The following is a 14,643-nucleotide window of genomic DNA, read 5'->3' on the forward strand; positions in this document are numbered from 1 at the left end:
TATGCTGGCAGTGAAATTTTCTCTTCCTATATTTATCTCATTTTGTTTTTTAGCCAAAGCTATGTACTATCAATACTGAATTTTATTAAAGCACACGATACCTGACATGAAAAAAGGGCTCATTTATGTCCGCAAGTGCAGTGAGCTAAGTGCAATTTTCAAGAGCAATCTACATTTTTTACCCACAATTCAGTGTATTGTCTCATAATTTCAGCATTGTTGTGGGTGCAAAGGAATGTTGAATCTGATGCAGATACACTAGTCCTGGTGTGATTGTGCTGAATTTGCCAAAATTATCACAACCAATATGTGGGTCAGCACTTGTTTGTTCAGGAACTGATATTCAACCATGAGGCTCAGCTGCTGTGTACTACAATCTCTCTGAATAAAAGTCTGAAGTTCTAATCAGTGTGAGTTTACAAAATAACACACTAAGGGTGTTATTTATTGTTGTGCTTTAGCCACTAAAGGCCTAAAGCAGTGTGATCCCCAGCCAGTAGCTCTTGAGCAATATGCTGCTCTCCAATCCCTTGGATGTTGCTCTCAGTGTCCTCTGAGACACTGAATTCCAGGCTTGAAAGCAAGTTTTAATTGCATAAAAACTAAGTATAGTGCCAAATAGAGCCCCTTGTAGGCTGCCAGTCCACATAGGGGCTACCAAATAGTCAATCACAGCCCTTATTTGGCACCCCAAGGGACTTTTTCATGCTTGTGTTGCTCCCCAACTTTTTTGACATTTGAATGTGGGTCATGGGTCCCACAGTCGTGAGGTCCTCCACTGATGCTGCAACACCCCCTCCCTCCCTGGTACATAACTATTTTATATTGCGTCTGCGATCGGGAGGAGGGGTCGAGGGTAAGGTCCATGGGTCAGCGGGGCCTACCGGGTTTTTAGCCAGAATCCTAGAGGCCCAGTCCGACCCTGATACTAGGACACCTCTAAAGCTCTTGTTGTATAAAATAAGCACCAGCAACTAACATTATGTAAGCCATACAATTTTATTTTTCCATGTCCCAAAACCTTCAGAATCTTCAGTCAAATGTCAGGAAATATATTTTTAAGTCTCAGGAAAGGATCTCTATATCATCTTATATCATACCCTTCCATCTTCAACCTTTAAATAACACAGGAATATGTTCGATATGGTTTAGTTTTGTGCTTTAAAGAAAATGACATTTTCAATGCAGGTATCATTGTGTTTTTCAGTTTTGCAGGTGCGCCCACTACACTTTGGAGTTGGCAGCTGCCAAGTAGATTGAATTCCATCCCGGCGTTATTCACCTGTGAAAATGGCAGTGAGTCATACAAACAACATGGCATATTCGCTCTATTAAACCTTACTTTATACTGACAGTGGGTGGCCCAGGTGGCAGAATTCCTCATGCCTTCCTGTGTCATCTTTAAACTAGTATTATTCTCATTTGTCTATCCATCGCAACCATGAACACCATGTCTGTATGTATTATATATACTATTAACAATCTGGTTTTCTTTTTTATACAGCTAATACATTTAACTGAAACAAGGACAGGGAAATGACTAGCATAGAAAATATGCTCCTTTTTCAATTTGTTTCTATGGCTAAGTGCAATGCTATAAATGTGTATGTAGACTGGTGATGGCAGATGGAAACCAGTGGACTCATCTACCCTGTTTATATCTTTTTTGCTTTCGTTCTAATATTTATATTTCAAACCAGCTCATATCCACATACAGGCAGGCCAACAGGCTTCTGATAAACCCAAGTTTGCACTTTTTATTAAAAGATCCGAGTAGGAAACGGGAAATTAAGCAGAACGATGTGCTAAAAAATATGAAAACCTCTAAAAATTTTAGTTTTTCTGACAATTCCTAGTGAAAAAACCCCCCAAAAGTCCGAATTCATTATAAATGGTCCAATAGGATCAACGCAGCTCCCTTTGACTTGTATAGGACCTCAACAACTTTTACCTGGCAATGTTTTGTATTCGAGCTTTTCATGGTTTTTACACTTAATAAATCTGGAATTTTTAGAGCTTTTAAAAAAAAATAAAAAAAAAAATAGAAAATTAAATTTTTTTTAGAGAGTGAAAAGAGTGAAATTTGATTGAGGAAATGGGCCCCATAGAAATGATAATTAAAACAATTCTATAAATATATTAACAATTGTTACAATTACTTCTGCACTTTGTTTTACATAAAAAGTCAGTATATAGAGCAAACACAATTGTTCCAGGTATTCTATTATTCAAGGTATTAGATACCCTGTTGATTTATTCTGGGGTGGTACTGGGTTTAGGACACATAGCTGTTTGCTATCAGATGTAAAGAATTAGGACATTTGAGTATTGATCCATGTATACTATTTATACAAATATATGTATATTTTCTAATTGTAAGCTTTATGGAAATGCGGTAACCCCCTACCTATTACCAATAAATATTTTTTCCTTTTATTTTTTTCTGTATCCCTGCCCCCCCATTACTATATTTCTTTTAAGACAAATAAAAGAATTTGAAAGAATTAACAAAAATTAAGATTTGCTAAGATCTCCGCATTATTGTGCATGCCTCTCCTGCATTATATAGTGAATAAAGTACCCCCTATTGTAAAATATAAGGATATTATAAGTTACAGAGGAGTTTCATGCTCATATAAAAACACGAGGTCGAATGCTTTATACAGGTCATGGAAATCCTAGGTGACTTCTAATATCCTTATATTTTGCATCTGGGGGTACTTTATTTATTATAATACAAAAGTTTCAGTGAGTCATGTGACAGAAAAGACATCAGAACTCACCGTTTATAACTGATGACATCAGAACTCACCGTTTTTAAGGATATGATTTTCAAGATATTCATGGCTTTTGTGAATTATAGCCTTATAAACAGTGACTAGTGATGTCATCAGTTATAAACGGTGAATAAGGATGGGGCAAATTTGACCTGTTTCGTTTTGCCAAAAATAGGCCGACACCGAAATGTCACCGACGCCCATTAAAGTCTATGAGCATCAAGAATTTTTTACATCACTGCTTACTGTTAGGGATGGGCGAATTTTTTCGCCTTGTTTTGCCGCGGAAATAGACTTGTATGGCATCATGCTTCAAAAAAAAAGACGCGCGTCAATTTTCTTTTTGACGTACGACGCCATACAAGTCTATGGGCATAATTTCCGCTCCAAAACAAGGCAAATGAATTCGCCCATCCCTAACAGTAAGCAGTGATGTCATTTTAGTCACACGACTCTCTAAAACTTATAATAAACTTATAATAGATATAGTAAGGTCTTGTTCTTTTATATGGTCATGGAAATCCTCGGTGACTTATAATATCCATATATTTTACAATAGGTGGTATTTTATTGCCTATATAATTTACAAGATATTCATGGCTTTTGTGTATTCTAATGATACTGAATATCATGCACATGTGTACAGCTATTGTAAAAAAAGATCAATTGTGAAAAGGGTAATAGAACAGAATAAAAATGTTCACAAGGACAAGACAAGGCTAAATATAATGAGTGCAGGGAAAGGTGTACCACGTTACAGTCTATCAGTGTAGTAATTTTGCCTCTGTTTAAAAGATCCTTAGCCAATGATTTCTGAAAGGCTTGAAGTATAGAAAGAAAGCTACCCAAAGGTCACCACGCTGCTCTCAAGTTAAAAAACATCCCTTCCACTAAATTGAAAATAAATATGTGAAGAATAAACCACTAGTGACACGTAAAAGATTAAAAAAGACACTGGCAAGGCAAGATTGCCTGCAGATACAAATAAGTATGATTTATTGTGAGTGAACATTGAAAATGACAAGTTTTCATTCAGATATTAAAGAAAAACCCAAAGAGAATGCAGTTTAAAGCCACAGCCAATGATGCACTGTAGATTTGTATGATAATAACAGTTCAATGCTGAGGATGAAATCAACATTGAGATGCAGGAGTGCTCCATGATTCACAAGTAATGGAACCATTCCATTAGGGTGATGGCCGACAAAGAGAAACCCATGTACTTCAGACAACTTTGTGATACATTCAATTACGGATGGTGGAGAAGCATTTTTGGAAGATTTGTGCATTTTTATTAGGGGAGACAAACCTCCCCATCAGCCATGGTCCTTAAAATGTTAAGACATCAATTAATATGGATGCTTGTATTAAAGGGGTGGTTCACCTTTAAGTTAATTTGTGGTATGTTATAGAATGACTAATTCAAAGCAGCTTTTTCATTGGCCTTCATTTTTGTTTTTTTTTAATTATGTGCTTTCTTCTTCTGACTCTTTCCAGCTTTCAAATGGGGGTCACTGACCCCATCTAAAAGAACAAATGCTCTGTAAGGCTACAAATGTATTATTACTTTTGTATGACTAGTCTTTCTATTCAGGCCTCTCCTATTCATATTCCAGTCTCTTATTCAAATCAATGCATGGTTGCTAGGGGAATTTTTGGAGCCTATCAGCCAGATTCCTGAAATTGCAAACTGGAAAGCTGCTGAAGAAAAAGCTAAATAACACAAATAATAAAAAAGGAAAACCAATTCAAATTTTCCAAGAATATCATTCTCTGCATCATAGTTAAAGTTAATTCAAAGGTGAACAACCCCTTTTTATAGAAGAATTATAATTAATTAATTATATATAGAATTATAATTAATTTGGGTTTTAGTAAAACTTCAATTTTTGTTGTTGTTTGTACCTCCTAGTTTCTCCTCTTCTGATACTGTCTTGGAGCTTCAAATCCTCATTCCTCAAACTCTCTATTTTCTTTTCTTTGTTTCTCTTATTCTCTAATCTACTGCTCTCTGTGGAATCTATTTCTTCTGTCCCCCACTAGGGATGCCCATGTTCTATATGTCCATCTTCCTAGGGATGTCAGCTGTAGGGATGTAGCGAACGTCGGAAAAAAAGTTCGCGAACATATTCGCGAACTTGCGTCAAAAATGCGAACGGTTCGCGAACCCCATAGACTTCAATGGGAAGGCGAATTTTAAAAGCTAGAAAAGACATTTCTGGCCAGAAAAATGATTTTAAAGTTGTTTAAAGGGTGCAACGACCTGGACAGTGGCATGCCAGAGGGGGATCAAGGGCAAAAATGTATCTGAAAAATACATTGTTGACACAGTGCTGCGTTTTGTGCTGTAAAGGGCAGAAATCACACTACGTCACTCAGGTGATGTTTCTGGACACGGAATGTGAAAAAGCTCACACAGCTAGGTGGCACTTGGTTAAAGACTGGGCAAACAATGCCTGCAAGGGCAACGTATACAGTAGTGGATACGGAATATATTATTGCTGCTGTAAAAACATCACTCAGGTGATGTTTACGGACACGGAATTATTATTGTTATTTAGACAGAATGTGAAAAAGCTCACACAGCTAGGTGGCACTTGCATACCTCCCAACTGTCCCTCTTTTGACCACTCAACCCCCTGTCCCTCTTTTGTACTGGAAAGTCCCTCTTTTCTCTGCACTGAACAGCCAGAAAAAAACCAGTTTCTAACTTAATTGGCTTTTGGCAGAGAGCTCAGAACAGCTAACAGGTGCAAATAAGATACTTTGTAACAATTTTTACTCTGGTTGGTGCTGGTGGTGGTGAACTACTAGGAGGAGCAGCACACCAGTCCCTCTTTTCTCTGCACTGAACAGCCAGAAAAAAACCAGTTTCTAACTTAATTGGCTTTTGGCAGAGAGCTCAGAACAGCTAACAGGTGCAAATAAGATACTTTGTAACAATTTTGACTCTGGTTGGTGCTGGTAGTGGTGAACTACTAGGAGGAGCAGCACACCAGTCCCACTCCCCAACACAGCTAGACTAATAGCACTGGGCTCTTACAGTAGCAAAGTAAAAAAAACAAAAAAGAAAATAAAAGCAGTCCTTACAAGGACTATTGGGTTACAGGCAGCAGTCAGCAGATGAGAGATCAGCAGCAGGACAGCTGCCCACAGCAGCTACATACAGAGCACTGCAGTAGAAGGTAGATTACTAGTCAGCAAAGCTACCTAACCTAAAATGTCCCTCAAATCCCTGCAGACTTCTGTCCCTACAATACAGAGCAGTATCAAGTAGATTACTAGCCAGCAAAGTTACTATCAACTGTCCCTCAAATCACTAACAGCTCTCTCCCTACACTAGCTCTTCCAAGCACACACAGGCAGAATGAAAAAACGCTGCAGGGCTTCAGTTTATATATGGAAGGGGAGTGGTCCAGGGGGTGTGGGGGTGGTCCAGGAGGGAGAGCTTCCTGATAGGCTGCCATGTATCTGCTGGTCTGGGGGAGAAATGGCAAAAAAAAACGCCAGCTAAGGCGAACCCAAATTGGCGAACGTCGCGAGACGTTCGCGAACATTCGGCGAACGCGAACAGTCGATGTTCGCGCGAACAAGTTCGCAGGCGAACAGTCCGCGACATCCCTAGTCAGCTGGACCCTTTTATGCTCTGGACCAAAATATACAATAAATAAAGTAATCCTTGCTTCCCTTCAATCTGTTCATCCTTGATTGAAACAATTTGCTTCAGTAAAATTACTTTTATTTTCAGTTCCCGCTATCTGGAAGATAACGCAGGGCTTCAGGCATTAAACCTTCTATTGCAATTCAGTATTGTACAGCATTATTTTACCTATGGTAATGACGATGAGATAGAAATAAATGTAGAACAATAATTAGAATACCAGAAAACCACATTGTGATTTGTTCCAGAATAACTAAAGAAAATTTCACTGTAGAATAATAATGTATAAAAAAGGGACCATGCTCAGAATGGAAAATTACAAAAAACAATTTCCTTCTTAGATTTCCTTTGTGAATCAAAAGGTTTTTCTTGGAGAGAGATAAAATCAAAATAAAAACATTTTAAAGGTCAGCATAGGTTTACATGCCGAACAACATAGTAACATAACACATAAATGTACATGCTGAAAAAAGGCCAAATATCAATGCTATCCTTTGCTCAACTAATTCCGTGTTAAAGGACCAGTAACACCAAAAAATTAAAGTGTTTTGAAGTAATAAGAATATAACGTACAGTTGTGCTGCACTGGTACAACTGGTGTATTTGCTTTAGATACTCTACAATAGTTTATATAAATAGGCTGATGTGTAGCCATGGGGGCGCCCACTCAAAGCTGAAAAAGGAGAAAAGCCACAGGATACATAGCTGATAACAGATAGGCTCTGTAGCATACAATGGGATTATTCATAACAAAGAATATCTGTTATCTACTGTGCTTGAATGACTGCCCCCATGGCTAGTATTTTCATGGGAAAGGTAAAGACAATAACCTCACAAATTGCAGTTTGGCCAGTCCCTAGATCAACACTTTATTGTATTCATTAATACAGGGAATCTCGTATGTAACTACTAAGGGTATATACTTGCACATGTCAATTTCAATTAAAATTTGCAATACATTTTTATGCATTCTTCTTGTAGCACCGTTGGCCACAAATATAATCCTAACCTTCCAAATAAGTAGTATATCCAGTAGTAGCTCTAGAACTGAACTATGGAAATCCTAATTTGTGGACCCAAATGAAGGCCCACAAATGGTGCCATGCTGGTGAATACAGCCTAAACAGATATACCTTATTTAGTGCATTTTCTATAACTCCTAAACATTGCATTGGAAAGACTGAATGATAGGCGAACATTGAAAGTAATGTTTGCTCTTCTCTCTAGGTTTTTTGCCTGGAGGGCTCCAAGCAGAATGTCTCTAAATATTGTCTTTTGGATTTTCCAGTTGTAGTAGTTCTCATACTCCCCTTCCTTTCATATAGTCTTTTTTTTTTCTTTTGACTTTCTAATCTGCTACATGCTCCTGCTAGTTCATTTGTTGACAGCACTCAAGAAAACTTTCCCCTTTTACTAATGAGCAGTTCTGTATTTGCCTCTGTTCATCATCTTCAGCATGCATTTTACTGCCGCCAAATTTATCAAGGTTCGAATTTAGAGTTTATGGGAGCTCATAAAAAACTCAAAATTAGGAACGACCGAGATTTATTAAAAAAAGTCTAATTTTTTAAATTCGGGCGAATAGGATCGACCTGCAAACTTGAATCAAATTCAAATTGAATTTGATTCAAGTTTTTGCACCAATACAATATATTTTTTCAAAAGTTTTGTAGGAGGTTACCCACAAATTCGGCAAATAGTCGAATTTGAATTCTTAAAGGGACAGTACATGATAACTTTCGAATTTCCATTTTTTTTTTAAACTCAAATTGAATTTGGACTATTCCCTAGCCGAATTACACTAAAATAAACTCAAAATTAGAATTTAAAAATTAGAATTTTCAAATCGACCCTTGATAAATCTGCCCCATAAAGAAATTCAAGGGCCAAATAAATGCACCAATCTATGGACAGCACTGCCCGTAGGCTATAAGAATAACCTTAGTGATGTATTGGGAACCTCATATTTACACTGTGAGCAAATATGAACTCACCTCTTCTCATAAGGAATAGAGCAGGGGTCCCCAACTTCTTTTTTGATCTGTGAGACACATTCAAATGTAAAAGAGTTGGGGAGCAACACAAAAAAAGTCCCTGGGGATGCCAAATATGGGCTGTAATTAGGTTTGGGGGCCCCTATGTGGACTGGTAGCCTACAGGAGGATGTATTTGACAGTAATCTGGTTTTTATGCAACCAATGCCTCCAATCCTGGAATTCAAAAATAAGCACCTGCTTTGAGGCCACTGAGAGCAACATCCAAAGGGTTGGTGAGCCACTGGTTGGGAATCACTAGAAGTAGTTTTTTAGAACTTTTATCACAATAAAGCACAATCAAAAAACACCTAATTGCTAGTCTGGTAAATCAGTATCTACCTATCTATCTATCTATCTATCTATCTATCTATCTATCTATCTATCTATCTATCTATCTATATATATATATATATATATATATATATATATAGGATCCCTTATCTGGAAACCCGATATCCAGAAAGTTTCGAATTACGGAATGCTGTTTCCCATAGACTCCATTTCTCCAAATAATCCACATTTTTTTAAATTATTTCCTTTTTCTCTGTAATAATAAAATAGTAGCTTGTACTTGATCCCAACTAAGATATAATTGATCCTTATTGGAAGCAAAACCAGCCTATTGGGTTTCTTTAATGTTTAAATGAATTTCTAGTAGACTTAAGGCATGAAAACCCAAATTACAGAAAGATCTGTTATCCGGAAAAACCCCAGGTCCCGAGCATTCTGGATAACAGGTCCCATACCTATATATATATATATATATATATATATATATATATATATATATATATATATATATATATATATATATATATATATATATATATATATATATATAGAAAACATACCTACCTTTGATGAATTCTAACAATCCCCAAAACACTTCAGTGGCAGAAGCATGTTTCAGTCTGACAAGGGATGAAGTTTAAGATCTTATGAACAAAAAATGGATTATCCTGTGCACTTGGGTATGATGAATGACTTTAGGGAATTTATATAAAAGGTGAACTGGAAACCTGCTTATCTACATACCAGCTTCAGAAGATTATGATATACTGAACTGTAATTTATGCAAAATCTAGGAGGGTAGGGATAACTATATACAACCTAATATTATTTCTAAACTCTTTTATTAAATGTTTGACATTAAATACATAACATACATTCACAGTCTCTTGGACATATTTGTCTACATTTATGAAGCAATGGGCAATGTATTAAGAGAAAAAAGAGGATTCTAGTCCTCAAAAAGTTGCTTCGCTCAATACAGCACTGCCTTATAATTACAAAGAATAATGAATAAATAAAAAAAAGAAAAATAATTTGGTTAAGGAGGATACTATAGAAAAATACTATAGAAAATGGTGTTGCTTTATTATAGAGCTTTTTTGGATAATGGGTTTCTGGAAGATAGTTTGTATTTATCTCATAAAAAAAAAAATCATCATTGCAATATAAATATTTTAATATGCTCATGCAAACTGACAAAAAAAAAGCCAGCAGGTAAATAATGAATCACAAGAAGCTGCAGTCCTTAATAGTTTGATTAATTGACATTTGGTGAGATGGGAATAATTTGCTTAATGGGGTGTAAGACACTTGTCCTGATATTAGAGTCACACTCTCCCAAATCTCAAATTTTTCAGCACTTAGCTTAAAGTCGTGCACCGTTTGCAAAGAAAACAATATGATTATCTTCATTGATCAAACAATAATAAGTGGAAGAAAGAAATACAAGAAATACAAATTGCACAGTACCCGCTAAAGGATGTTGTAGGGAAAGAAGATTAAAATCTGATGAATAGTCTTGCACGTTTCATATGAAGCTTAATCCCCCTTGGCACTGTAATAATTCAAACTTGTTTTCATTTAGGTTCGGTGGCACTTTGAATCAAATAAAAAAAAAAAAAGAATAAATTAGACATGTTTTCTTATTAACATTGACACCCAGAGTTTTATTGTGAACAGAAATGATTAAATGAATTAAAATGAAATGAACCAAATGAATTAAAATATAGTATGTGGGAAGCAGAACTTTTTTTGCATCTTTTGAACATGAACGTTTTATTTAGTTTATTATACAGCAGTCCCAATTATATAAATACTTTCTGTATTTTATTTAAAATAATAGACAACAGAAATATCTCCAGCTTGTTTTTATTTTACAGGTTCATAATATGGGGACTGGATTCAGAGAGAAATGCTGTTATTATTGGCTGGCCATTGTACCAGTGCGTGCTCCGGAGTCCGCATAATATTTGTATTGTGATAAATTTAACTTGAGTAGAAGCTTTGCTCTGGGTTCCCCAGGAGGTGAGCAATGACATTGTATCTATGGATATGTTTTCATGCTACATTGGGATGACTAGTCTTGTTCTGACTGCCTTTGGCAGGGGTAGAATATTTAGAAAAAAACACTGATTGGTATCCCTGTGTGTATATATATGTATTTGATCCTTATTTAACCCAAACTATAGATAGAGGTCTGACGAAGTCAGATGAAGAAACAAATTAACAGTATTTTTAAGAAAAAAAAACACCACCAAATAGTTAATACTGTATCTATACCAAGTAAACTCAAACCTTAAATTGCAGGACCGAGATAATTAATCATAATAATAATTAATAAAAGGTGCTGTCTAATAACCTAGGTAAAATGCTAGTGCAAATAAATAAAGTGAAATCAAACAGTCCGAGGACTGATGAAAAAATTGATTATTCCTGAATCCAAAGGGTATATTAACCCACCAATAGATTCCAATAACACCCCTTATTAAATAAGTTCATTCATTAATTAATATATAAAGTGCAATTAATCAAATAGTATTGGCAAATTGATATTGCAACTAAGTTCCACCAGTAAAGTTCAGTGCAATAAATAGGCTAAAAAATGAGAATTGGTAATTAATTAATTAGTTAAAAAGGATTCATTAAAAAATGGCCAAAAATTCAGTATGGGTTAAAAAGTCATCCAGTCATACTCCATAGATAAAGTTCATGGAAATTTGAAAAAATAGAGGGTGGAGTTGTCCCAAAAACTAACTGCCTATTTTGTTTCTAAGGCCTGGGACACCACAAAGTAAAGGCAGGACAGGGTAACCGGAGCTGTGGCCTTGTAACTTAACTTGCCCTAACAGTTAAAAGAGGCTAAATAGCCCTAAAAAGCCACAAACCCACGGCCCCTTAGAACAGAAGGAAGATGGAAGAGGTGGTAAAGCAAAAGGATTAGACCAGGATTCCTGCCCCCATCAAATGTAACCATTATGTTCCCCTAATGGAAATATTTCTTAAGAGTCAGATTGTTATCATAGGAGACCAATTTTCAAGAGAACGCCGAAGCGCGTTTCGCTTAGAAGCTTTGTGAAGGCGAAAAAAAAACTTGACAAAAATTCAAATTTTAATATAGTGCAAACATTCTCTAGACTGAAGCTCAATAATTAATTTAAAATTGGAGCATTCCCTTTAACTCGAAGGAGTTACCTAGATATGGTTGCTGCCTAGAATCCTTAAATGAGTTGCCTATAATATAAGCTACTTCTTCTCCACACACTCACAATGAATCCAATATTTAGTCAGTAGACTACACCCATCCCAGTCTTCAACCCCAGGGTCATTAACCAATTTATCAAGCACTGGAGCATCCAATGAGGATACAACAGATCAGCTGCTTCGCACACAAGAACCAATACAGAGGTATTTTGAACTCAGGATCTAAATATGACAAGTAAACATGTTTAGGTCACTGGCTGCTAAAAGTCACTGGAGACAGATTTTCTAAAGTACCTCAGAACTATAACTCAGTGCTTTTTCCATGTTTGACTTGTTTTATCTTACGCCAGCATTTCCTCATTCATTAGATCTGTTGTTCTTTGAAGTCAAAACCATATGTTTCCTATTTTTTTCTGAAAGTTATATAAAACCCATGAAACATTTGGTTAACTAGTTTTCCAAACACGAGATTGTTTTTGTCCCATGAACTTGTTTCTCACAAGCTTTGAAATCCTAAGGTGAGATTCTAGCAGCTATAAAATATTTTTATTTTATATCATCCTGGATCTCAGGAGCAGTAGTCTGAAAGGCATTCGGAATTCATCAGGAAAAGTACTATTAACTGAGTTTATAAAGCGTGGAAATTTCCTAAAGGTTGGGTGATTCTTGTACCTTTACGGTAGAGCAATACATCAATACATTCCTGAGTTTATATGAACACACAAGGCTTGAATAGAAAAAAAAATATATCTATTGTTTTTAATAGGAAAATATCTATAGTTTTGGTATTTGTTGAACTGAATTGTGGACAATGGTGAAACTGACAATGGTCAGTGGACAACTGGGTTCCCTAAATAGTCTTCTGAAGGTTGCAGAAAAAAACAAAAGTCATAGCAGAAGAAAGCAAGTAAAGACATGTAGCATCTGTGACTACAGACAGGTATGCCACTTGCATAGGTGAGTCCATTCAAGAAAAATGCAGCCCTCTCATTGGAATAAGAAGATTTTTTTAATGGAATTTGTTTTTATAGGATGGGTTAAATGAAGTAAAAAACATATAGGGCTTTGATAAAAAAAAATGAGAGTACTCCTTCTAGGAGTACCTCCTATGTGAAGGCGAACAGAAAACTGCATCCAGAGGGGGTTGGGGATCCTCATTAGTTACGTTACTGCTAAGAGAAAAGATGTATGGTTTGTGCCTGTGTGCAGTAAATGTAATATAATCCCACTTTTGAACAGGTCTTTTGAATTACTATGCACAATATTTCTATGTAAATATTGAATTTTTAAAAAATTTTTTATTTTACAGTGTTTATCCCCCATCTGGATTTTTTTTTTGTTAGAGCATTGCACTGTATTCATGAGGGATGGGAGCTGGAAACATGTAAGCATCCACCCCCAACCCATCCCCTAACTTGTGTGTATTTCAGACACTCAAGTTTAGGAGAAGCAATGGACGCAGGCCTCAGTGGAGGCCTATACTTTACTGACGGTAAGGACAGGGCTGGCCTGTCTGTGCAGAGCAAAACCAGATTCCAGGTAAAAGTGCTTTCTTCATTAGGAGTGTGTTCTTGTGCCCCTTTGTTCAGGATCATGGTAATTGACCCCTGGCTCTGGCTTTTTTATGCACATAATATGTACATTGACCCTTTTCCAACTCTTTGAGTTCATAACACTGCTCTTATGCACCAGCCATTATCTGGAAACTATAATTTCTCCATAAAAAGAAACCACCTCTCACATTTATGTACAGCTCACATTACTTAGATTCACACAAAATAACTCACTCTCTTTTTACCTTGATTTAAAAAAAGTGTAATAACTAGAATAAATGTTTGTATAATCCCACAGGCATTATTTGTTGGTCGCTTGTAGTGATGGGCGAATTTGGGGCGTTTTGCTTTGCCGAAAAATTGGTGCATTTCCCGAGAAATTCGCGAAACGTGAAAAAATTCGTGAAATGGTGCCGGCGTCCATTTTTTTTGACACTGGCAAATTTTCGTGGCAGTTTTTGCGAATTTATTCACTGGTGGCAAATCGCGGGAATTCACAGCGAATTCACACATGGCGAATAAATTCGCCCATCACTAGTCGTTTGTGGAAGACAGGTATACTGGATATTACACTTATCTCCTGAAGCAGCTGAAAGTGCTAAACAACTTGCAATTGCTTTGTCAATACAACTAAAATTGTAAGGTTGTAGTGAATATTCCTGTACCTTTTATAAATAGCATGATGAATATATTTTTGTACTCTAGTGTAAGTATTCCTCGCTCCTTCACAATATTATTTCATATATATTCAGTAAAAGCATATTTAGAAAGAGTAAAAAATATAAAAAAGATAAAAGTGCTTCTTATCATTTCCCCTAGTGAACAGTGCCTGGCAGGCATTTATTGCAGTACAGCTTTGGAGTCGTTTTTGAAAGTGCCTTGAAGTCTTTGCCGCGACACATAAAATGTATTGTTGTTTGATCTTTCAATAGACCGTGCCCGACAATAATGGAATCAGCAGCTATTTGCAAGTATATTGAATGTCAAGCAGCACAACAAGAGGATGTTGTTTTTATTGAAATGTACCATTACTACCTTTTATTCATAGGCAGGGTGAGTGTGAATGTCTGAAACATTTTCACTTTATTGCAGAAACAGTTTGTAGTTTTAGGAAGAGAAAAGCA

The sequence above is a fragment of the Xenopus laevis genome, chromosome 3L, assembly GCF_017654675.1.
Source record: "Xenopus laevis strain J_2021 chromosome 3L, Xenopus_laevis_v10.1, whole genome shotgun sequence".
NCBI classification, from domain to species: Eukaryota; Metazoa; Chordata; class Amphibia; order Anura; family Pipidae; genus Xenopus; species Xenopus laevis.